Here is a 26,159-nt window from a genome sequence, read left to right as displayed (position 1 = left end):
TAGTCCTTGAGTTGCCATCCATTGTTATTCAAATATTCACCAATTCGATTAGGTCCCATTTTCACAACCGGGGTCAGAGCACCAGGAAAGCCCTCCGTTTGGCACTGACACATCCACTTCAATCTGGATCTTGTGGCTGTCCAGGTCACAAGGGCCATGTTTTTGGGCTGCAGTGAAGACCTTATGAGCCTGTTCATAGCGTAGGAAGCAAGCAATCTTTGGTATAGGACATGCCATGGTCTCCAGCAGTGCTTGGCGTCATCATATCCTGTGGGCCCTTTGGATGTTGAGTGGGGGTGTGAAGGAACACGTCTAACATCTGGGGAAGTAGGTGCCCTTAGAAGTTGCAGACGTCATTCCCCTGTTTCATTTTCTCCAGAATTCCATAGAATCTGACCTTACCTCTGTGGGCCCTGCCATGTAAGCCAGCAACAATTTGCTTTATATGCAAAATGACAGGTCCCCATGAGTCCACAGAGTCTAATCATTCCTCAGAGTGGGACGTGAGTTTTTCCAGGTTATTTAGTTTGGATTGGAAGTATCCCAGGTACGGCCTGAAAATTTTCACTTCAGCCTTGATGTTGGAGATGTTTGTATCCATGGTTATAGATAAGTACAAGTCATGGCCACGTCAAAGTGGAAGCAATACTCCAGGTAAACAGCTGTGACTGGTTGGTGGGGTGGCGAGTAGAATAACAGGGCCTCTGGTGCAAATAGTTTCAGTCTCTGACGTAGACTTAACCCCTCTTGTTTACTTGAGGTACCTTAAGAGATGATAGTTGATGCGGTCATGCGTAGGGGGGCCAGTATCAGAAAAGTCAATAGTGTTGTTACCAAGGACCTCTAGCGAGAGGACATGGAAATCATCAGCCCGGGAGGCTCGGGGGAGACACAATGCGGCAGGCATATGGAGTGGTACTTTCGTGAACCAGTTGTGAGGTCTCTGGAGGTGTTCCAAGCAGGTGTGAAAGAAGGAGCATGCCCTTAGGTAAGTGTGGAGCACAGGTGTTAAGGCAGGGAGGTGGACTCATTCCAAGCCTGCTGAGGAAGAGTAGATAGCACCCTCGCGGTATCACCTATCTGGCGTCCCCATATAGCTCCTTGAATGGCCAAGATGACGGGGCTGTGGTGTAGCGTTGGAAAGCAAAAGAGCAGGAGACTGAGGTCAAAATCCTCTGTTGTCCAGGACCAATGGCCATCTTTGGAGCATTGGAAAAAAATGCAAACTAGGAGCAATGGCCTCAAAGAGAGTGCAGCCCACCCTGGCAAGTCTTGCTGCATCTATGAGAAGGAGTCAGAGTAGTGCATAGGCCACACGGGGGCACTGTACAGTTTGCACCTTAGGGCCAGACAGATCAGAGCCCCCTAGTGGAGCTGTGAGCTCCAATGTGGTAGGTGGCAAGAAAAGGAGTGTGGGGCTCCCGTTCAGTGCCCCTGCAGCGTCATGGATCCAGCACTCCCAACCTGCCCTTCTGAGACCCTGGGAGTCAGGGCTGGTGTGTGGTAGTAGGTGGTAGAGGAGCAGGAGAGCAGTGCTGTGGCCTCCAGTGAGCCTGTAGTGCGAGGCTGGCAGCCCGCTCCAAGACACCTCGCACAGGTGGTAGACTATGAGCAGTGGACTCTAGCAGATCTTGGCTGCTCAGGCAAAGTAGTTCACGCTCAGTGAGAGGAGCAGCTGAGGTATGTAGGCCACCTTGGGCTGTTAGGGTCCCCCTGTAAAATTGAAGGGACCCAGATTATAATGGAGTAAAATGTCTTTGAATAATGTATGAGGAAAATAAAAGTTTGTAGCCAATTTAGCACCTTATTAGTAGTATCAGTAATACTTCTTTTGCTGCTAATTTGTATCACACATCATACCACAATGCTCACAGAAATCAACATTTTTTGTCTTTAAAACAATTTATAAAAGTTAGTAGCAAGAGGGGTGAAAATGTGAAACTGGGTCATCAAGCCTACCTGTCCAACGGTAGGTGAATTCAAGTGAGTGATTCTATTTTTCGCACTTGTTTTCCATGGTATTTTTGTTCATGTGGATTGGATTTGTGACAGTTTTTTTCCATTTGGTTAATGGCCATTACCTCTCAAAACGTTCTGCTGCAGATCTTGTCGATGGGGTGTTGGTCCCACATTCTTCCTCGCATAAGATGAAGAGACCTGTCTCTTGTTAACATTTTAGCTGTCCCAGTCACTGAGGGAAGTGTATGGGATAAAGTAACATTCAATGTATCCAGTCTTACGGAGACCCTGCAGATACCATATGTGTTCCGTGTTTCCATGTGTGATGTGATAGTGCCCGGGTTGCAATCAGATGATTGGGATGTTGATGCTGTGAATTCTATGTTTTCTGAATATTATACTGTCTTTGACACTGAGGATTTATATTTAAATTCGGCTAACTATTAGTCTATCCTGCTTTTATGTTTAACCCATTTTAACTTTTTATCTGAACTATTTTATATCTGGAAACTTGGTGTTTTAGTATTGAATTTGACTTTGTTGGTTCTTAAAATCACTCGCATCTGAATTCGGCACATTGCACTTTATAAATACGGAGCTCTGCTTCCTAGAGGCCATCGTTCGTGTGCCTCATGCAAGCTCAAGTAAGCCCTCCAGTTATTACGCTGCGTCTCCCCACGGCTCACTATTTCATGAACTGGGAGCGGACGTGCAGCACCTGGTAGGCTTCTATTACTCAATCCTGCTTTTGCGTTTAACCCAATTTAACTTTTTAACTGAACTATTTTATATCTGGAAACTGTGTGTTTTAGAATTGAATTTGACTTTGTAGGTTCTTAAAATCACTTGCATCTGAAATCGGCACATTGCACTTTATTAATACAAAGTTCTGCTTCATTGAGGCCATCTTTCTTGTGCCCCACGCAAGCTCAAGTCAGCACTCCAGTTAGTACGCCGCATCTCGCCTCGGCTCACTATTTAACCCTTTCGCTGCGGCGGGAAGTCCGCCGCAGCGCTGGGGGGTGCGGGGGCAGCGCGGTGGCGCTGTGCTCATGACGGAGCCACTCCGTCATGAGCCACGGTTGAGCTGTGCTCATGACGGAGCGGTTCCGTCATGACTCCGCCCAGTTGCGTTGTCCCCCCGCACAGGCGGGGAAACAGCGCCGCGTGGGCGGCGCGGCCGCCAACGGTCGTGGCATGACGGAACCGCTCCGTCATGAGCACACGGCAACCGTGGCTCATGACGGAGCGGTTCCGTCATGAGCGGGGAAGGGGTTAATGAACTGGGAGCGCCTGACCGGGACCAGGGGCCACAACCCATGGTCCAGCAAATATATTGAGATATACCTATACAGCTAAACACCTACACCAGCTTGGCCTGACCTCGCCCTCCAACTGTAAAATATTTAATTTGGATGACGCCCTCTCTGACTGCAAACATTGCAGGTTTTCATTCACTTGGCCTAGGGAAAGGAATGAATATAGCGGAAAGGTCCAACATAATTGCGGTGTAACTCTGAACTTGGCGGGGTGTTATGTGAAATCTACACATAAAAGCACACTCTCAGCTCATCAAAATTTTATTTCTACAACATTAATTGTCGATCACTGCCTAAACATAAAGAAAATATTTTTGATCTCGTGACTAATAATCAGCCGGACACTGTCTTTCTAACTGAGTCTTGGTTACATGACAGCTCTGGTCCTGACGTGGGAGCAGCACTTCCACCCAATTATCCATTATCAGGAAGGATAGGAAGTTAAAGTTAGGGGGGGGTATTGCGATTATTTATAAAAGCATTCTTGATTTCAAAATTGAAGACTTTTCTGCCACTAATTGTAAAGCTTTATTATTTAAAATCATGCTTACTCCGAAGTTAACTTTTTCTAGCATATTGCTCTATCGCCCTCCGGGCCCAGCTGGACCATGAGCACTGTCTTTACATGACCAAGTAATTCCTCATATCTTGAAAGCTGCTAACTTTACCATTCTGGGCAATCTGAATCTTCATTTAGAAGATCCCAAAGGTGCCAAAAGTATGTCATTTATTGCTAATTTAGAAGCACTAAACATCCAGCTCTGTAATTCGGGTCCGACCCATGTAGCAGGCCATCTGCTTGATCCTATTTTTTCAAATTTGTCGGCCCTCAGCTGCACTCCGGCCCTTCCTTTATGCTGGTCTGATCATTTTGCTGTTACTTTCTCATTGAAAGTCTCGCCTTGTCCCCCAGTTATCTCTACGAGGCCTAAACAGAAAGTTAGAAACAGGGCAAGACTTGATGTCTTGGCCCTAAACAAACTTTTAACTGACAGTAGGCAAGAGGTCAAAAAGTTCTCAACAACTGATCTTCGTTCCATCTATAATTGGATTTTACAAGCAATTGATATCTGACTCCTTCTGTCTAATAAACATCCTAATAATCATCGACCACCAGCCCCTTGGTTTACTGACAGACTTAAGATTGAAAAGTCCAGATGTAAAACCCTTGAAAGACAATTGTCAGGAACCTAGTGAACGTCATTTCTGTTATGGAGAATCAAAATTGCAATCGTAGGGTTATTGTGAAGCCCTCTAGTTGCAATTGTTGGGTAAACGTGTAGGCGGAATTGACCCCTTTAAGTTGGCCGCCCTATTTGCTAATTCTTCTGATGTATTTGTGCTAAGGCATGGATATCGCGTGATCCGAGATTTCATCCTCGGCGCGTGCGCATTCCATTGCGCACTTCAATTTGAGTCTTGACAGGAATAGAAGCTTATTTCCGGTGTCGCGCTACAGTTTTTGTCAAAACTGGTAGCGTCCCTCATAGCTTATGCACATTCTCTTCAGAACAGTAGAGAAGTATTTAGACTAGTAAGTCCTCATCACAGTTTCTCGTTTTGGGCAGTTGGTCAACTGAGCTGCCCCCTTCAGCCGAGAAGTTCAAAGCTTTCCTTTGCTCGTCGAATTCCTGAGAAGCTCCCAACTGTTTCACGGCTCCGGTAGGCTTACCGTCGAGTACGAGGTGAGCGAGTGGAATATCGTCGTGACCAGAGACAAGTAAGAGCTAGACAGTGTAAAGACTGCGTCGTGAACAAAGCAAGTTACAACTCTGCTATAATACATGCTCATTCTCCTTTTTTTCCCCGCCTTTCATGTGTGCTTCCCTATTCTTACCTCCACCCTTTTCTCCTTACCTGGTTTCCTTTTTGCGCGTACTGTCCTAAGGAGCTGAGCATAAGGATATCTGCTTTCATTCCAAGGCTTCACCCCCCAGAGATTTGGAATTCTATGAGAAGTCAGAGTACTGACTATAGTTTCATCAAGAAGACCATTCAAACTGCTGTCTGTTGTAATTTATACTCATCCATTGGGTAGTCGCAGAATAGCGAGAAGGTAGGAAGAGAGGCCCATAGAAGAATTAGAGAAGAAGGTTAGGAAGGGAGTTTAACAGTTACTTTTCTCTCCCATGTGCACTAGGAAGTAGCTGACCCTCAATCCCAGCTGCAATCTTCTGAATAACAGAATAATAGAAGAGAAGCAATACTCACGCCGAACCTGGTAGGATTCAAGAGAGAGAGAGAGCTTGATAAGGAGGAAGAAGTCAGAAGTAGGTACAAGAGTAGTATTGAAGTGTTGTCTCCCTCTGTGCATTAGGTGCTCCCGTATCATCTAAGAAAGGCGACGTAGGAGTTCAGGTCCAGCACGAGTGTCTCTTCTCTGTCCACTCCCCTTTCACCCGGCCTGGAGAAGCTGCTTAACGCAGTGAGCTCCGGGAGGTGGGCATTGGGAAAAAAGCAACATTCTGCCTCTGTGGAGATTCAAGCGCACCTTGACAACAATGGAGAAAAAACTACCAGACAGTTGCTAAAATAACATATAAAAAAAGCTTTACCCCTTGTATGCTAATGACGAGCTGGGCTCGTCATGGCACACAGTCGCCGTGTGCTCATGACGAGCCCAGCTCCCCCTGTCCCCCCCCACGTCATTGGAGGTTTCCCTTTGTTTACCGATGGGCAGGAAGCCATTTGCTTTCTGCGCGTCGGTGAACAAAGAGGTACGTTTTGGGGCTGGGGAGGGGGGATTTAAACGAAAGAGGCATCGGGGATGCCTCTTTTGTGCATTCCTGCTGCACGATCGTGCGATAGTGCAGCAGGAATGCTCACTAGTGCCAGGGATTGTTTTTTTTTTGTATTTGGCCAGTGTTTGTTGGTTGGGGGAGCGGCTCCTTGGGCAAGTGCCGCTCCCCCTTTTGGGGGCGTTAGTAATGGCTTTGTCTGCCCCCCTGGAGGGGGCAGAATTTAATTTTTTAGATACAAATTGGCCCACTGGGTCAATGTGCTGGGGAGTGGCCCCTTGGGCAAGGGTCACTCCCCTTTGGGGGCCATTTTAGGAAGCTCACGATGTTTGTTTTTGTTTTGGGGAGCGACCCCTTAGGCAAAGGTCGCTCCCCTTTTGGTGGCCTACATTTTTGCTTTGTTTGCCCGCCGGGGGGGGGGGGGCAGGTTTAAATGTTAAAAAATGTATTCGGCCCAATGGGCCAATTGAATAAATGTAGTGGGGAGTGGCCCCTTGGGCAAGGGTCACTCCCCTTGTGTGGGCATACATTTTGGCTTTGTCTGCTCCCTCGGGGGGAGCAGTTTTCATTTTATTTTAAAAACAATCGGCCCACTGGGCCAATGTAATAAATGTACTGGGGAGTGGCCCCTTGGGCAAGGGTCACTCCCCTTTGGGGGCCATTTTATTATGCCCATGATGTTAGGTTTTGTTTGGGGGAGCAGCCCCTTAGGCAAGGGTCGCTCCCCTTTTGGGGGCCTACACTTTTGCTTTGTTTGCCCCCCTTTGGGGGGCAGATTTAAATTTTAAAAAATGTATTCGGCCCACTGGTCCAATAGAATAAATGTAGTGGGGAGTGGCCCCTTGGGCAAGGGTCACTCCCCTTTTGGGGGCATACATTTTGGCTTTGTCTGCCCCCTTGGGGGGGCAGTTTTAATTTTTTTTAAATAAAATCGACGCACTGGGCCAGTGTAATAAAAGAACTGGGGACTGGCCCCTTGGGTAAGGGTCCCTTAGAAAGTCTATGTAGGTAAGTTTTGTTTGGGGAAGTGGCCCCTTAGGCAAGGGTCGCTCCACTTTTGGAGGCATACATTTTGGCTTTGTCTGCCCCCTGGAGGGACAGATTTAAATGTTTAAAATAAAATCGGCCCACTGCGTCAATTGAATAAATGTACACTCGCGCCCAGTCAACTGATTTGGGTTTAATCCATCATCATGCTTTAGCTCACTCCACCACCCCAGTTCAGACATGGCCATATGCAAATTAGTCTGACCCTGTGCCTCATGGGAACAGTCCAGCCCGAACTGCCAAGCCATGTCTTCCCTGGCCCGGTAACAACCATCCTGGGACCGGTTTCTGGCTAATCAGCCGTCATCAGCCAGGCTAGCTTGAGTCCAGTGGCAAAGTGAGCAAGGGACCCACCCACGTCTGGGCATACCCTGCCAACTTAGGGCAATCAAAGCGTACAGGGTCAGACTGATTTGCATATGGCCATGTTTCAACTGGGGTGGTGGGGTGAGCTAAAGAATGATGATGGATTAAACCCAGATCAGTTGACGGGGGGTGAGTGTTAGATTTGCTCAAGCGCTCCGGGGCAGTTCGGCTGATTTTTGAAAAAAAAATGTTTTGGGCCACTAGGACACCAGGGTTTTTTTTTATGTTGGGGAGCCGCCCCTTGGACATGGTTCGCTCCCCTTTATGGGAGGATGATTGTGGCCATTTCTGCCCTCTTTGGGTGGCAGAGTAGCAGTATGTTTTTAGGCCCATCTGCCCCCAAGGAGGGCAGAAGTCACTAAACACCAGAGTTTTTTTAATTTTTGTTTTTGGGGGGGTGGCCTCAAGGGCAAGAGTTGCTCCCCTTTTACGGGGGTGAATATTTAATTTATACTTTTAGGCCCACCTACCCCTTAGCTTGGCAGGTGGACTGGTGCATTATTTGCATATGTGATTGTAATGTTTTTTTCTCCTTTTTAATCTACTGTATATTCTGCAGTTTTGCGTAGTTGCATTTTTTTGGTAAGAAGAACATTTTTGTTGTATTTACTCCAAATGACTAATATTGTAATGTATGAATGCATTTTTTGTAAGTGATGTCATAATGGCAGCATATTTAGGTAGTGTTTTGAGCAAGAAAATCTTTGCGATGTGTTTTGCTTTGTCTTATGTGTCATTTTCTTTTCTCTTTCTTTTTTAGTGGGATATTGTTGATCCATACTGTGTCTCTGCAGAGTATGTGGTGGTGAGTTTAGCTGCTTCTGGCAAGTGAGTGGTATCGTTTTGGAGTGGATAGGTATTTCTGATAAAGGTGCATTTTGTTTATTACTTATTTTACAAAGTGTATGTTGTTGTTGACTTGTTTGACAAGTTACCTTTATTAGTAATCATTATGGCTAGCCGTAGAATGACTGCTCAGCAGGTGGTTGGTATGCTTCTTGAATCTTCCTCTGAGCCGATTATGAGACTGACAGTGCGTCTGAGGGAGAGGAGGGAGGGGAAGATTCTGGCAGTGAGTTTTCTCTCCACATGGAATCATCAGATGACCAAGGTTCTCTCAGTGCAGATGAAGTGCCTGTTTTAGAGGAGGATACTGCTGTGCCGATAGTGCAAGAGGCATCTGGATTGCAGCCTGAGGCTGCTAGGCTTCCTACTGGAAGTGCTGGACTCTGGGTTGATCCAAACATGGTGCAGCCGGTGTTGCCTGCCTTTAGCGGTGATGCAGGGTGTAGAGTGGATTGTGAAAAATGTTTGCCTATACAGTTTTTTCAGTTATTTATGGATGATGTATTTTTGGGTGAGATTGTTGAGCAGACTAATTTGTAGGCCTGGGCAAAAATTTCGTTCCGTTCGCGGAAATTGCGATAATTTGACATTTTTGCGTTCCGCGGAGAGCGCGAAAATGTCAAAAATTCCGGTTTCCGCAGCTTGGCGATAATTTGTTTCTTGCTCGCGCTGTAAAATGATACATTCTCGCGCGCGCGCGATCGCCTTACCTGAATCCCTGCGTTCGCCGACAAGTTTTCTTGATCCGGTCGCGTTCTCCATGAGATGTTGTATTGTTTTTAGCCATTTGCGCTGTCTCGCGACAGTTCGCGCCCGCAGTGACGTCATGCGTCGCGCGATCACGTCTTTCTTCTCGCGATCATGCACCGCGAGAACAACTCAAAACAAGATGGCCGCGCCCGCAAGCAACCACATGGGTAAGTTGGCGACCCGCAACCATGCAGAAAATCTCGCGAACATGCCGGAAAAAAACTTCCGCATCTTCGCGATATTTCTGCTTGTTTGCGATAATTTTAAACATTCTCGCGATAATTTGCGAAGGTTAATTCCGCAAATTCCGCCCACCCCTACTAATTTGTATGCTGAACAGTTTTTGAGGGACAACAGTGACAAACTTAGGCCCCACTCTAGAGCTACCCGGTGGACTCCCACAAATCTGGAAGAGATTAAGAAGTTTTTGGGTTTGACTTTATTGATGGGTTTGCTAAGGAAGCCGAACCTGGCTTCATATTGGTCTACCAGCCACTTGATGGCAACAACCATATTGCCTGCAGTTATGACTTGTGATCGGTATTTACTTTTGCTACGCATGCTGCATTCTGATGATCACTTTGTTGATCGATTTTCAGAGATCTATACTCCAGAGAAAGAAATATCTACTGATGAGTCTTTGGTTTTGTTCAAGGGTCGTTTGGTTTTTAGGCAGTACATCCCTAGCAAGAGGGCACGCTATGGAATTAAGCTGTATATTTTGTCTGAGAGTAGGACAGGATATGTTTTTAATTTTCGTGTGAACACTGGTAGAGATTCCACTATTGACCCCCAGGTTGTCCGTCCACTTTTGGAGTTTCAGAGAAAATGGTGTGGGATCTTGCTAGAAGACTGTTTAACAGAGGCCACCATTTGTACCTTGATAACTTCTACACTGCTGTGCAATTATTTAAGGAATTGTTTAAAGTGGACACTTTTGCATGTGCAATGCTCTCACCGCAAAGGTTATCCGAAAGAGCTTGTTTGCAAAAAACTTCAGAGGGGTCAATGCAGTTCTTTGCGTAGTGATGAACTACTAGCTGTGAAATTTGTGGACAGGAGGGATGTGTACATGCTGACTAACATCCATCATGAGAGTACTTCACCTGTGCCTGTTTGGGGTCAGGTTGCTGGAGTGCACAAACCAGTGTGCATTGTAGACTACAATAAGCACATGGGTGGTGTTGACAGAGTAGATCAGAGGTTGGAACCTTACACTGCTATTCAGAAGGCTTATGTTTGGTATAAGAAGTTGGCCATCCATTTTTTCAACTTAGCAACTTTCAATGCTTTTATTGTGTTCAAGGAGTGTTCTCCTGCGTCAAAGTTGACATTTCTTCAGTTTCAGGACTTTGTGATCGCTAGCCTTGTTGTTGTGGAACAGGTAAGTGTTCCTAGATTTGGAGTGGTGGAGGATGTGGCTCGATTGAAAGATCGGCACTTTCTTGATTACATTCCTCCCACATCTTCAAAAGACTTTCCCACTAGGAGATGTAGAGTCTGTTGGCGAAGAGGTTTGCGGAAGAAGACTCGTCTTTTCTGCCCCGGGTGTCCTTCTAACCCTGCGATGTGTGTGCCTGCTTGTTATAGAGCGTACCACACGCAAAATAATTTTTGGGAGCATCCATGAGTGGTAAAGTGAACTGCCTGGTCTGTATTGTTTAAAAATGTGTATTTTGTTTCAAGGTTGGCATTAGTGCAATGTATTTAGTTTCAGATTTTGTGTTAGTAGATTTGTATCTATTTGCAATTTGTTTGTGTTTTTTTCCGTATAAAAAATCCTAAATGTGATGGCGGTGTACGTGGACTGGCGCTTGGCTGGCGGTGTGCGTGGACTGGCGCTTGGCTGGCGGTGTGCATTGACTGGCACTTGGTTGGTGGTTTGCGTGGACTGGCGCTTGGCTGGTGTTGTGCGTGGACTGGTACTTTGCTGGTGTTTTGCGTGGACTGGCGCTTGGCTGGCAGTGTGTGTGGATTGGCGCTTGGCTGGCGGTGTGTGTTGACTGGTGCTTGGCTGGCGGTGTGTGTGGATTGGTGCTTGGCTGGTGTTGTGCGCTGACTTGCGCTTGGATGGCGGTGTGCGTGGACTGGCACTTGGCTGGTGGTGTGCGTGGACTAGCGCTCAGCTGGTGAAGTGTGAGTAGTGACTTGCTGCTGGTCACTACACACACTGCTAGCTGAGCACCACTCCACGCAATCCATCAGTTTGTGTAGTTGCTGTGTCAGGAATGTGGGCGTGTGAAAGTGATGGGCCCTTGAATGGCGCTGTCTGCTGGTGTGAGTGTTGTAATGTGATGGGCCCATGGCTGGCGGTGTGAATGTTTTGAATGTGTCACACTTATGAAAGGTGAATGAATGGCCTATAAAGAGGTTGGTGCCTTGTCGTGACTTTAAAGCTCACGAGCTGTGAGTCAATGGTTCAGTTTCTCGTCCTTTCAGTTATTAACAGTGCATTTCATTTTTGTGAAAAATTTGCTAATACAATTGTATATACTGAACCATCACACACCCTCATGCCAAATCCAACCAGTGTGTGTATGTGCTTGAGGATTAGATGGCTGTGCAGTAATATTTGTCTTTTTTGACTTTCTGAAGCGGGGTGTACCTTGTCCCTTTTTGTGAATGTTGTGATGTGTTGGTTTTGTGCCTGGTGGTGTGAATGGTCTTGTGTGTATCACGTATGAAAGGTGTGTGAATGGCCTGTAAAACGGTTGGTGCCTTGTCGTGGCTTAACAGCTCACGAGCTGCGAGTCACTGGTTCGGTTTTTTGTGCATTTAATTATTGACAGTGCATTTAATTTTTGGGAAATCTCTTCTTAATAAAATTTTATATACTGAACCATCACTCGCCCTCGTGCCACATCCAACCAGTATGTGTGTGTGTTTGAGGAATAGATGGCTGTGCAGGAATCTTTGTCTTTTTAGTCTCTCTGCCAAGGTGTACATTCAATCTTAGAATAACCTACCAACTGTAGATATTATCGTTTACCCATGGGAGTACATGGTGATGTCTCTCTTGTGAATTCCAACAAGTTATTTTATCAACAATGTCCTGCAAAATAAAAAATGTCTGTCACATTTTCCTTGCAATTTTGTGCCAAAATTCTCACGCTGCAGAAATAAACAACTAATTATGTCAAAACAATTTGGTTTTGCAAGGGTAGTCACCTGGATTTTTGGCCCCGTGTTCGGCGGCCATCTAGGGAAACCTACCAAACCCACACATTTCTGAAAACTAGTCACCCGGGGGCTTCTGAGGAGGTATGGCTTGTGTGGATCCCCCAACATTTCCTTACCCAGATACCCTTGCAAACCTCAATTTTAGCTAAACAAAATCACTTTTTTTACACATTTTTGTGTGGGAAAGTGTGGCATCACCAGGCTCACACAACTTTCCTACCACCTAGCGTTCCCACAGGTCTCCCGATAAAAATGGTGCCTCACTTGTGTGGAAGGCCCAAGTACCCATGACAGGCAAGGGCCCAAAATATTTTTTGATGGGCAATGTTGATGTTGCCTCAAAACGTTTTGTGTCCTTGCATGTCGCGGGTACTTGGGCCTCCCACACAAGTAAGCCTCCATTTTTATCAGGAGACCTGGGGGTACGCTGGGTGGTAGGAAATTTGTGTGAGCCCGGTGATGCCACACTTTCCCACACAAAAATGTGGGAAAAAAGTGATTTTTCAGCTAAAATTGAAGTTTGCAAGGGATTCTGGGTAAGGAAACGTTGGAGGATCCACGCAAGCCATACCTCCTTGGAAGCCCCCGGGTGTCTAGTTTTCAGAAATGTGTGGGTTTGGTAGATTTCCCTAGATGGCCGCCGAGCACGGGGCCAAAAACCCAGGTGACCCCCATTGCAAAACCAAGTGGTTTTGAGATAGGCAATTTTGATGTCGCCTCACTACGTTTTGGGCCCTTGCCTGTCACGAGTACTTGGGCCTCCCACTCAGGTGAGGCACCATTTTTATCGGGAGACCTAGGGGAAGGCTGGGTGGTAGGAAATTTGTGTGAGCCCGGTGATGCCACACTTTCCCACACCAAAATGTGTGAAAAAAGTGCTTTTTTTTCAGCTACAATTGAGGTTTGCAGGGGATTCTGGGTATGGAAACGTTGGGGGATCCTCGCAAGCCATACCTCCCTGGAAGCCCCCAGGTGTGTACTTTTTAGAAATGTGTGTGTTTGGTATGTGTCCCTACGTGCCGGCAGAGCTAGGGTTCACAAGCTACATCTAGGCACTTTTCCAAAAAAGGGTCATTTTTCACTGCGAAATTGAGGTAGCACCACGTTGTGTTTTGCACCGTTTCCTGTCGCGGGCACTAGGCCGACCCACAAAAATGAGGTACCATTTTTCTCGTAAGACTTTGGGGAACGCGGGGTGGGTGGAAATTTGTGGATCCACGCAGATTCCAGAACTTTCCATCACCGAAATAAGGGGAAAATGTGTTTTTTTGGCAATTTTTTAGGTTTGCAAGAGATTCTGGGTAACAGAACCTGGTGGGAGTCAGTCAAGTCACCCCATCCTGGATTCCCCTAGGTGTCTAGTTTAAAAAATGTGTAGGTTTGCTAGGTTTTCCTAGGTGCCAGCAGAGCTAGGGTTCAAAAACTACAGAAAGGCACTTTGCCCAAAAGGGTCATTTTTCACTGCGAAATTGAGGTGTGACCACATTGCCTTTTGCGCCAATTCCTGTCGCAGGCACTAGGCCGACCCACACAAGTGAGGTAGTTTTCAACAATGTATAGATTTGCTAGTTTTCCCTAGGTTTCGGCAGAGCTAGTGTTCTAAAACTACAGCTAGACACTTCGCAAAAAGAGAGTACATTTTCATTGTGAAAACATGGTATGTTCACGTTGGGTTTTCAGCCATTTCCTGTCGTGGGCACTATGCCTACCCACACAAGTGAGGTACCATTTTTATCGGTAGACTTCGGGTAATTCAGATTTGTAAATCAACTGTTATTACCTATTGATTTTTGATGCATTTCTACCTTCCAAATGAAAGACATTGTGTAAAAAAGAAGTCATTTTGAAAAATGACCGATAATTCTCATGCTAGTATGAGTATTCCCAATTTAGAAAATGTGCAAATATCTACTGTTTCTAAACTCTATAATTTGTACCCATTTCAGAAATACATAGGTGTCTTTCATACCGACTTTTCCATGTATACATTTTCCCACAATAATTGCTATATACCCGGTACATGATAAAAAGCCATTGCAAATTGCTGCTCAGTTTTTGACTCTGGGTTAGTCTGGTTCTTGGTGAACCTACAAGTCCTATATATCCCCACAACCAGGAAGGTCCAGCGGACGTAACAGTAATTGCTTTCAAAGAGCTGTCAAGAAGTTACAGGTGAAAACGTTGACACAAAAGTCTGTTTTTTTCAACTAATTTTCTATTTTTCCTATATTTAACTGTTAGTTTCTATAAAGAAATGATGATGAATCTACACAAATGACCCCTTGCTGAATTCTACTTTTCTAAAATGTATAGCTTTCCAGGATCCATTATTGCTTTCACACTCATTTCTACCATTAACTGGAAGGAGGTTGAAAGCACAAAAAATAGCAAAAATAGGCTATGTCCCAGAAAAATGCCAAAACTGTGTAAAAAAAGTTGGTTTTCTGACAAGTCTATCATTCCCAAAAAGCTGGGAAAATGGTGATTTCAGCCCCACAAACCCTTTTTTGATAACGTTTGCAGGGTAAAACCCAGACGCTTTCAATTGTAGCCTGTTTTTCCCATTTTTGAAAAAAAACAAAATGTTGCTGTATTTTGGCTTATTTCTGGGACCCCTCCAAGGGAATCCACAAACCCCGGGTACGTTTAGAATCCCCATGATGTTGGAAGAAAAGGATGCAAATTTGGCGTGGATACCTTATGTGGTCAAAAAGTTGCAGGGGCCTAAGCGCACACTACCCCAAATAGCCAAAAAAAGGCTTAGCATAGGGGGGGAAAAGGCCTAGCAGCGAAGGGGTTAAGTGAATATCACACTCTCTGTAGAGCTGCTCGAGCTGAGTTCTTTTCTGACAAAATTTCACAAGCACACAACTGCTCCAAAACTCTTTTCAAGGTGGTAAAATAACTATCCGGCTCGGAAACTCAGACCACTCCACTTGTCCTCAGTGGTACGCAATGTGAGGAACTTGTGCAATATTTTGTGGACAAAGTTGAAAAACTACACTCTGCACTGTCTAGCACCTACTTACAAAATAGTCTATCTGATACCGAGACCTTCCTCAATGATACCAGTGATGGTGGGGCTGAGACTATCAATTACATTAGGCCAATTAATAAACTGGATGCTTGGTTTCTCCTGGAATTCAGCTCATTTAACCACCATTTAAATAATATTAAGTCTAGTTCGCCCTGTGACATACTTCCTATTTCAGTAATGAAACTTGATGCTCCGACTCTCGCCATAATCCTGAACCTCCTCAATGCTTCCCTGCAGGAGGGCCTAGTTCCTCTGAAATGGAAACATGCTATGGTGCTCCCCCTTTTAAAGAAAGCCAACGCAGATACTCTAAGTTATCTAACTTTCGTCCCACTTCATTGCTCTCGGCCTTCTCGAAAATCTTTGAAAAGCATGTCAATACCCAGCTGACTTCCTTTGTCGAGTCTCAGAAATTTCTTCATACCTCACAATCTGGCTTTGGAGCTGGTTTCCCTACAGAATCCACTCTTTTTGGTTTCACCGAAATGCTGAGGCACCGGCTGGATGAGGGAGATACGGCCGCTCTCATCCTGCTTGACCACAGCGCTGCATTTGATACGGTGTCCTATGCTGTCCTTTTGAAAGCCTTGAAGTCCTTGGGGCTTGAGGGCTCTGCCTCACAATGGCTCCGCTCATTTCTAACTGGCCGCACTTTTCAGGTCTTCTCTACAGCTGCCAGCTCCAATTCCTATGTGTCACCCTATGGCGTTCCTCAGGGCTCGGTGATGAGCCCTCTGCTATTTAATGTTTATGTTCGTCCATTGGCAGATGTTGCCATGGAGGCTGGGCTATTCCTTTTTTCCTACACCGATGACACCCAAATTATTTTTTCCCTCTCCTCTTCTAAGGAATCTGAACCCTTGGCCCTTCAGTCAGGTCTGAGTAAAATTGCATCTTGTATGCAAAACAATTTACTCAAACTTAATGGAGATAAGACGGAAGTCTTGATCCTATGACAAAACCACATCCTCTGGGGACCCTATCACTGGCCCTCTGAAATGGGTATTTTGCCCCTGCCAGTACATCAAGTTCGTAATTTGGGCTTCATCCTTGACGACCATCTCTCAATGCAACAACAAGCAAACAAAGTGGCCTCCACATGTTTTTGTGTTCTGAAGTGGTTAAGAAAATTCTTATGGATTCCTCTCTCTACACAAAGACGGTGGTTCATGCCCTGGTCACGTCTAGACTGGACTATGATAACGTCCTCTATCTGGGATCCAACAAAATCACTATCCAAAGATTTCAGGTGGTGCAGAATGCAGCAGCTAGACTGCTATATAACATACCTAAACCTACCTCCATCACTGGCTACCTTTGCGATCTGCATTGGCTAAAGATTGAGAATCCAATCAAGTTCAAAGCCTACAGCTATATGTTTAAAATCAAAATGGAAGTGGCCCCGAAATATTTGCAATCTTAGGTGCAACTCTACTTTCCCTCACGAACTTTGCGCTCTGCCCAGCAAAGTAGGTTCACTATCCCTAAAATCAAACTCTCCTGTATGCGTGGTTGGTCTTTTTCTTACCTAGGCCCCACCCTATGGAATTCTATGCCTCTTTCTCTGCGTGAAGAAACCATGTATAGTAGATTCCCTTTTCGGCTCTTTATTTCTACCGGTTGGCGCCGGGAAACCTCTTGGGGTAGCTGGGAGCCTTACAAATTCAGTTTATTAATAATAATAATAATAATAATAATAATAATAATAATAAAATGCCGATTTGTTCTGTTACCAACATTATGGGCATCATGTTTTGCATAGATCTAATAGACAGCGTCCCTAATTTAATTATACTTAAAGGGAACATTGCACAACTGCATCACAGCAGCACACCTATTTTACAGGTTATACCCTTTTGAACCCGGCATCATACTATTTTAAATAGGTAGCACTCTTTCGAAAAAATATATGCCTACTCAGACCTAGTTCATATACGCAAATTCTTTTATTGACAACCTAATCCTGAAAGGATATGATTAATAGAAGGATAATATAGACTTGAAATCAGTATGGGGCACTAAGTCATGGTAAGTCCAAAGTACAGATTCACTAATTTGTGCATATCTGATACCTACTCAAATTATCTTTCTTAATGACACGGTCCAACAGACTACTTGTCTGGGGTTGGCTAAGACTAAAGAATTGGCAATCTTACACAAATAATACTGCAGACCAACTAAACAGTAAGACATGAAATGGTGCATTTAATTCTTCTATGATAGGTCCAACTGCATGGCCATTATGGCCTTTGCACACAAATGTTTGTCATTCTCGATTCATGAACACTACTTCTGGGTTTAAATTAAATAGACATTATCCACAAACACTGCATTCTAACAATGTTACCACATATTCCATAGGTAAATTATGTCAACAATGACTAGAACATTCCACATTTTCTGCCGTGAAACAACATCTCTCTCTTTCCTGTCTGAAGATATAAACTTATCTGATTTCCTTTTGGGTCCAAGATCCCCTTGTTCGGAAATGATTTGTTTATGCTGCATTTAATGAACTTTGGAAATTGTCACAGCTGTAAGCTGCAGTATGTTCACTCCAAAATGATCAAGATTATGTAGATAAAGTGCTTGCTGTTGTCGACAACAGTATTAATGCATTGTCATCTCGCAAGTACACTTAAGACAATATTGTGTCATCTGTAATTGATATTGTGCAAACTGAAGTGTCTTCCTTGTATCATGGTCAGAATTAACTTAGATCAGTTATGCAATTTGGGTGGACACTGTAAAAACATATGAATGAACGTGTTCCCTGGCTTAACCTTAACTGTACTGCATTGTTCTTACCATCATTATGCTGGATGGTTAATACACAGGGTTATTTTGTTGCCCATCTCGATTTTTCAGTTCACTGCCTGCTTGAAACACTTTCCAGTAGGTAGATATGAATCCCTTGGAAGCAGCTACATACTTAAGTTATGGTTCTGCCGTTTACATATCATTGTCAATGAGCTGAGAGAGAAGTTTTTTTTACGTGGCAAGGGTGCAACTCCACTTGTGTGTCAACAAGTAAAAATCCACGGCACTTGTAATGTTTCTGCCCCCAATCTGGCCTAGTTTTTTAAAAGGTACTTCTGTTCCCGCAATTATTCCCACTCTCACACTGCTTTCTAATGGCAGTTATCTTGTTCTTAATAATCAGAACTGCTGTGGCCTGCGGGTGGGGATCCTGTATGTGTTGTCTGTTTCTCAGTTAGTTAGTTCTTTCAACAACGTCCTGTTTCCCCCTCCAGTGTGGCCTTCCATTCCGATTCCGAAAACAGATTTTAATAAGCTATGCAGACTCAAAGCGTTGTTTCAACAAGAAGTGGCTCTCACTTCGGTATGTAAGACCTTTGAATTGCAGGTGGCAAGAACATCTAGTGAAATACTGTCATAGTTAAACACAAATTTCCCACAAAACTTTGGGGAAAAACTAGATATTTAATGCATCTGATACCACAGGTCTGGCACTTTTTTAAACTTGTGTGCTCCGGCCTTGTGGCTTCATTTCAAATAATTTTGGAGTAAGCCCAGCTTTTATACCTTCCATTTTTTTACAGCATAATTGGTGGGTTTCTGCTGATGCTCGTCTTAATTTGTGGCCTCATCATGCTGTTCCTGCTATTCAGCAATGGCTGTTCCATTTGTGGTCCTTCCCATACAGGCATCGCTGCAACTGTTCCTTGAGCGAATGCTACTTCTTTTTGGAATGGTGCCCTTAGATGCTTTGGAAGCCAAATTTTGTTTAACCCTCTGCTATGCTTACTTCTTCTGTGTGCAACCTGTGCTCTGTTGCATCCGGTACCTCTATCAATTGGTCCTAGATGTTTGCCTGGCTACACCATTTCACGCTGCCCTGGATTTCGAACTGTTGATGGGTCCCTCAGTGGCCCATTATGAGGATTGTTCCTTGGGTATGCGGCTTGTGTACAACCCGGCGTTCTGGCCAGTGGGTGGAGGTGATCCCTGTGTAACTGCACAGCATCTTCTGGATCTCAGTTTCATCAAAATCAACACAGGTTGTTCTTTCATGGTCTTGTTGAAACCTGTATACGAGAAGCACATTTGTTCATTTGACCTGCTCAACAGGAAGTCTGACATTTCTAATTTGGAAGGCTCAGATTTCCTACTGGAATCATTGTCTTTTCACTTGGCAGCCTAAATCTTGGGTCCCGGTGAAATGCTGTAATGGGATACATTTTTCACTAAAATTATTTTTTTCCAGTATGACGATAGTCCCTATATCAGACACTAACTATGAACTATTTTGAACACTTTGTTTCTGCTCATCTTCTGATTTTTGTCCTCATTTTGGTTCTACCATCCTGACCGGGGGAGGGTGTCATATGTCCTGTGCAATCCCATTGTTGTTTTCCCTATGTTAGCATGAGCATGTTGCAGACTTCCCTTTGATTTGTGCACGTCACTATACAAACGCATTTTGCTTTGTGCCACGCTGTACTTGACAAAGAACCTGCTGTTGTTTACCCATTCTGTTCTTTCCTGGGATTTAGTCTGCACAGCGTCGACAAGGTCAAACAACAATGCCCCTTGTTATTTTTTTCTGGTCAGGCCTCAGTACCTAGACAAAACACACAAATACAGATGTTGTTTGGGAAAACCTACTTTGTCATATAGCAATGCACAAAATAGGTAACACACACTTGGAGATGGATCTTTTCATGGAAACGATCGTGACAGCACCTTAGATGTAGAACTTTTATCTGTGCATGCTGAGGTACAGGTTCTGCTGCCAACACTCAGAGATCTTCTGATATATTCACTTTGCTTCTGTAGAAGGGGAGGGGTTAGGCTACCCTGTCTTACATAATTATAGCTCCTTTTATGCTTTAAGGACTACTTATTATGCTGACCATATTCGTGTTAGCCATTTTCATACTTATTGAATACTGAATACTAGAGCACGATTGTTAAAATAAATATTGTAAACTTTTCTTGTTTCTCTGTTGTGTTCTGGGGTGTCTAATCACTGTCTCCTCTGTGAGAGAGTGGGAGGGCAAGTGAGACACTATAGCTAGTCAGTCCCGGGCGCATACATACTGAGGTGGTAGGATGACTCAGTCCCTGGGTACTAAGGTTTAATGATTCCAAGCATAGTTCTGTGACTCTGCAGAATCCCTGCAACAATGAAAGTTCTGAGCTTTTCCAGTGAGATTTTAGGAACAATTATATTATGCCTTTTTGGTGCAAGTTGATTTGGTATAAGAGGAAAGGGGATATTCATATTTTACTTTTGCTGTGAATATCTGGTGAATAATCTGACAGTTGTTTTTATTGTTTGATTTGATGACTTTTGGTTTTTTCATAATGATTCTTCTACAGCCCTGAAGAAACGGCAAATATTTAAGCTGGAAACATCAGTTGGCTGTACTGTAATAGAGACTACTGGATACAACATCAACTGCATATAATTACATTGATCATTTTGGAAAAGATTTTATTGCTCATCATTGTTCTTGCTCTTTCTACAGGGTCATCCCCAAATGTTTTGCCTTTGCCCTCCACTTTGGTGCTGAATTTGTTTTTGTTGGCTCTAGGACCCTGTTCACTTTACCACTGCTAACCAGTGCTAAGGTGCTTGTGCTCTCAGCTTAAAACACAGTAACATTGGCTTATAATCAAATGGCGTATATAATAACTTATAAGCCCCAAGTATATTGCACTACATGCGCCCAAGGACTGTAAATTAAATGCTACTAGTGAGCCCGCAGAACTTATTGTGCTACCCACTTGAGTCGCTCTGAGTCTCAGATCGGTCATTGAAGAGCCTGTACCTGCAGTTAAACTACGATGTCAGCTTGGTAAAATAAACCGTTTGTCAGTCCCTAACCTTCCCTTTTAGTACATATAAGTCAACCCTGGGGTATGCCCTGGAGAGCCCAGAGGGCAGGGTGCAGTGTAAAAGATAGGACATGTGCTTCTACGTTTTACATGTCCTGGTAGTAGAAAACCCCTATGTGCGCATTTCACTAATGCAAAACCTATCCCATAGGATAACACTGGAGTTTCCTTATTACATTTTATAAGTGTAACTACCAAATGGGAAGAGATGACTGGTTTATGTATGTGGTCTCTGAAATCCTAATTTAAAATCCTAGCTTATGGTGAAGTTAAATTACCATTCTAAAATTGCAACTTTTAGAAAGTTGGCCTTTTCTTGCCCTAGCCATCTGGTGCCTGCAGCCTTTCTCTGGCCACATGACTGGGTGTAGTTGGCAGTTGGCCTATGTGTATTCCTCCTAGACAGCTACACACAATATGAAGCTTAGGTGTGATTGGATGGGCCTTTACCGCCAGGATGGGAGGGAGGAGGTGGTCCCAGCCTCATTTACACAGGAATGGGCTGTGTCCTGTCTCCAAACAAAGAGTTGCATAATGCCTGTAGTTAGTTTAGTGCCTGGGTAGGGAAAGCAGGCCATCTGTGTACTTCAAAAGCATGCCTCCAGAAGCTTTACCCCACATCAAAGGCACAACTGTGTATAAAAGAAGGACATCAGACACCAACTCTTCAGGACACAGGGACCTGTGGATACTCTGCCAGAAATAAAGAAGGACTTCTGTGCTGCTACGAGGACTGTTACTCTACTTGAATACTGCTCTGAAGTAATTGCTGCCCTTCTGTGCTGACTTGCTCCCCTCTTGCCATTGGAAGAGGAATTGGAGTGGCTCAGTGGGCTCTTAATTCAATCTTTTGGGCACTTCACAACCGTGAACGGGCCCATTCACACCAGAATTGCGTAGCTTGCACCAAGAATCAGCACGGGTCGCCATTAGCCTATCTCTTCAACCACAGCATCTTTAGCCCACAGGGGATTGCCAACGTGATGCTCAAGCCCACTTGTCTGTGACACCCAGCTGCTATTCACACCACGCCGACTGCTGCCCACGATGTTCTTCTTGCTCCTCGTGACCGTCTCCAATGCAAATATGACTCTTGGCAAAAAAATTAAGAAGGTAAAATTTCCGCAGGACTAATCTGGGTCTGTATCAGACACACGATTCATGACAGTTGGGCCTGAACTTTTGACCCAGTGAAACGCAACCAGATAGGCACGGTTGGAACTTTATGCTCTCAGGTGCTATAGTGCAGTTTATACATTAAAAATTTAGAACTCCAGTTCTACTGTTTAGAGTTTTGTCATTTTGCTCTTGCTTTATGAACTAAATAAAGCTCTATTTTTCTAATGTGGTGTGGGATCTTTTCATGTGGTGTCTTTATTGTTTTACTGGTTGAAGTGTTGCACAAATACTTAACACATTGCCTCTAAGTTGAGCCCAATGGCTCCATGCCAAGCTACCATGGGGTTGAGCATAGATAAATGTGGGGTTTACTTGTGCCTTACTATGACTAAAATTGTGGCTGCTGCATAACCAGGGCTCACATCCCAGTCAACCAACAACCCAATTTCTAACAATCAGTATTCAACTGATGGACAAAAAGCATTGACGACTATAAAATTGTTGTGCTACGCATTATATACAGGATAGATTTTTGCAAATAACAATGATGGTTAATGAAGTTTTGAAATTTAATGTGGAGTGATGTACATGTGCATGCTTCTTTAACATGAACTCTGAACATTAATGAAATACATGTGATTAATACTTAATTTAAGGGAATATATGTTTTTTGACATTTAGGTGCAGATTCCGATCCGTTTTTACGGACGAATCGTACAAGTCCCGTACAAACGGCGAAGTACGATTCGTACGTGAAAAATACATACGAATGACATCGGGAAAAGTCTACGAGACGTCCCCGGACAGTTTTACATACGAGTCATAAAACTGAAGTCCGAGCGCACAAGTCCGATCCGTACCGGCGTCCCGAATACACAAGCGTATGGAAAATGTCCTGTACGGAGCAAACTGTGTACGACCCCTACCCCGGGTACACTTGTACCCGTGGTACGAGTCGTACGGTCCCCCCAGCCTCCCACCCCTACCGCGTATGTCTGCGCCGTACCCCCACCCCCTGTATGTACACGCCGTACCCCCAGCCCCCCCATATGTTCGCGCCGTACCCCCAGCCCCCCCAGATGTACGTGCCGTACCCCCAGCCCCACCGTATGTACACGCCGTACCCTCAGCCTCCCATATGTACGCGCCATACCCCCACCGCTGGGGGTATGGCGCGTACATATGGGGGTGGGTGTACGGCGCGTGCATACGGGGGGGCTGGGTGTATGGCGCGTACATCCGGGGGGCTGGGGGTACGGCGCGTACATACCGGGCCCCCTTTTCCTCGTGCATCGCGGCATACTTATCTTTTCCGGCACTTTTTGGCTCCCGTAAAAATATAGCCGTGCGGAGTGCTGTTGGTACGAATCGTACTTGCTGGTCCGTAAAACGCTGCCTGACTCCGTGCAGACGTCGCGTACGCGCTGTCCAGGCTCGGAATTGTATGTATTTTTTAGCCGCACAGTGTTTTTTACGATTCGTGCGGAAATGGTATTTCTGTACGAATCGTACTTGCTGGTTTGTACGGTGGAATTCCCGGGTACGAGTCATACGGAGAAGACGCTCCGTACGACCATTTGTACCCGGGTTTTACAGGATCGGAATCGGCACCTTATTGTTACTGTTGTTAATTGATTTTTGACAATAGGGATATTTTTCAGGGAACTGTAAACCTTGGTGGGTAGAGTATAGTAGGGTCACTGATATTTTTTAAGAAAACCCTCTAGCTTCTTAACTATTTCCTTCATTTGAACTTGGCTGTTCGACAGTCAGCTACCCTGAGGTGAGGGAACATCATCTGGATTCTGTTGTGAATTGGTAAGCTGTCTCCCTGGCCAGAGGCATGTAGGAGAGTAGGATCTGCTTCACATGTTTACCCCCACTTTTTGCTGGTGTTTCACTATTTTTCGATTTTAGTCTGGCTGGGACCCTGCTATTCAGGGCCCCAGCCTAGCTGCTTCCTCTCTAAAATGATTCCATGTACTTTAGGTACATTACAGATTGGATCTGAGGTGCCCTTGTAAGCCCCTAGTATATGGTATACTATGTACCCAGGGAATAGGTACCCCAGAGGCCTACCAGGGGCTGAAGCATGTATTATGCCACCCCTGGGAAACCACACAAAATGACACCACAGGTCTGCTACTGCAGCCTGAGTAAGGTGGTGCATGCACCCCTTACAGATGTATAGGTTCACTATATCTCACCATATACACACATATAAACCTATAAGTCACTCCTATGACAGGCCTTATCAATCCTGAAGGCAGAGTGCTTGGTTCTTAGGTGAGAGGGTGCCCCTGCATGAGCAGAGCCCCTATGCAGCATTCGGAGACCCTTCTCTGATGCTGTTTGTAGTGCAGCCTGACCATATACTCTTAAGTGCATTATAACCAAACAGTAAATGCTAACTTTGGACTGGCTGCACGGAAACATGTTGTGTTTGGTGTCAAACACCTTGGAATCATACCGCCACACCAGTAACTTTTGTGGGAGTATGATCCCACCCTTCTAGAGGGAGAGACATGACAGCACTGGTATACCCGGTAGAAACTTAATTGAGCCCTGGCATCACAAAATGGATGCTGCAGCCACAGACACGGGCCTGGCCTCCTTCTGATGAGCGAAACTCGGCAGGGGAGGCCTGAACAATAGGTTTCCTGTCACAGGGAGGTGTAACCCCCTCCCAGACAGGCTTACGTGTATTGGGGCTGGGTGGGAGCACTCTCTGAGGACTTTGATGTCCTGCACTGGGGGCACATTTGGTGTCCCTGTGCATAGTTCAGCTCAAACCAGTTCAGGGGCTTCCAGCCCCTACTCTGTTATGAAACTGGAAAAAGGAAATGGGTGTAGGCACCCCTCTTTCCAAACCCTCCCATAGGTGGGTCCCCAGAGTATGTCCAACCCCCAACCTTAGTATAAGTATGGGACCCCAGTCCTTTGGAGTTTAGATTACCCTGGACGAAACTCTGAAGCTGAATCCTGGACCTTCGACACTCTGCTCAAGACCAGAGGACTGAAGAAATCTCCCTTGGGGTCAAGGAGTGACTCCCCTGCTTGGCAGGCACCAACGAAGCATTTTGCCGGTCTGCATCATTGAAGCTCCCACCGGACTCCGAAGTATTTGCAGCCCAGGAAGAGGATTTCCAGACATCTGAGAGGCCATCCCGAGTCTCCAGCAAAGCTGAGACTCACAGCCCTCGTGAGTAGCGTGGAACCGGAACTCCTGGTCACCGTGCAATTCTGCAAGTGCATTGGCTTCTCCACGTCTCTTGAAGTCGTGCTTGGGCTTACTTGTAGCCCCCACCTTGAGCACTGAATCCACCGAAGATTGTCGGCCTGGTCATTCCGAGTGACTCGTGGGCCGACATTTTGTGTTTCATCTCGAGGTCCCTTCGCGATCCCTGGTCTGTCGACTGGTGGGTCCCTGAAGGGCTAACTTTGTATTTCCTTGGGCTTCTCTGGTTGCCCCAGACGTGCCCTGACTCCCAACCAAGTGGTGAGTCCCACAGACCTTGCTGGTCTGCACCGAAGCATCTTTCTTGTTTCTGCAGTTCTGTCCAATCCAAGCACCGACGCTGCAGCACTCGACATCCTTCATGAGACAGTTCGAATCCAGCTCCTGGTTGTCCTCAATGCCTCCTGGTCCTCATGGCTGAAGAGTCAAGCTTCATCTCTTTCACCTGAAATCACCCCACATCGGTGTGCATCTGCTCATCGCCTTCCTGGTCACTGGCAAGTGACCCAGACTCTGTCCCCTCTGCTTTCAGGTTCTTCTCATCTTCGATCCAGGCTTGGGTCTCTTCGAACACTTCACATCTTCACGGCAGCAGCACTTCTTCGGCAGCTCCCATTGAAATCGATGATGCGACCCAACACCAAAAGACACCTATGCACCCGGCTTCCCTGGGTGAGGTAACACAAGTACTCTGG

The sequence above is a fragment of the Triturus cristatus genome, chromosome 2_2 (assembly GCF_964204655.1).
Source record: "Triturus cristatus chromosome 2_2, aTriCri1.1, whole genome shotgun sequence".
Classification (NCBI taxonomy): Eukaryota; Metazoa; Chordata; class Amphibia; order Caudata; family Salamandridae; genus Triturus; species Triturus cristatus.
Note: the sequence above shows the minus strand (reverse complement) of the source record.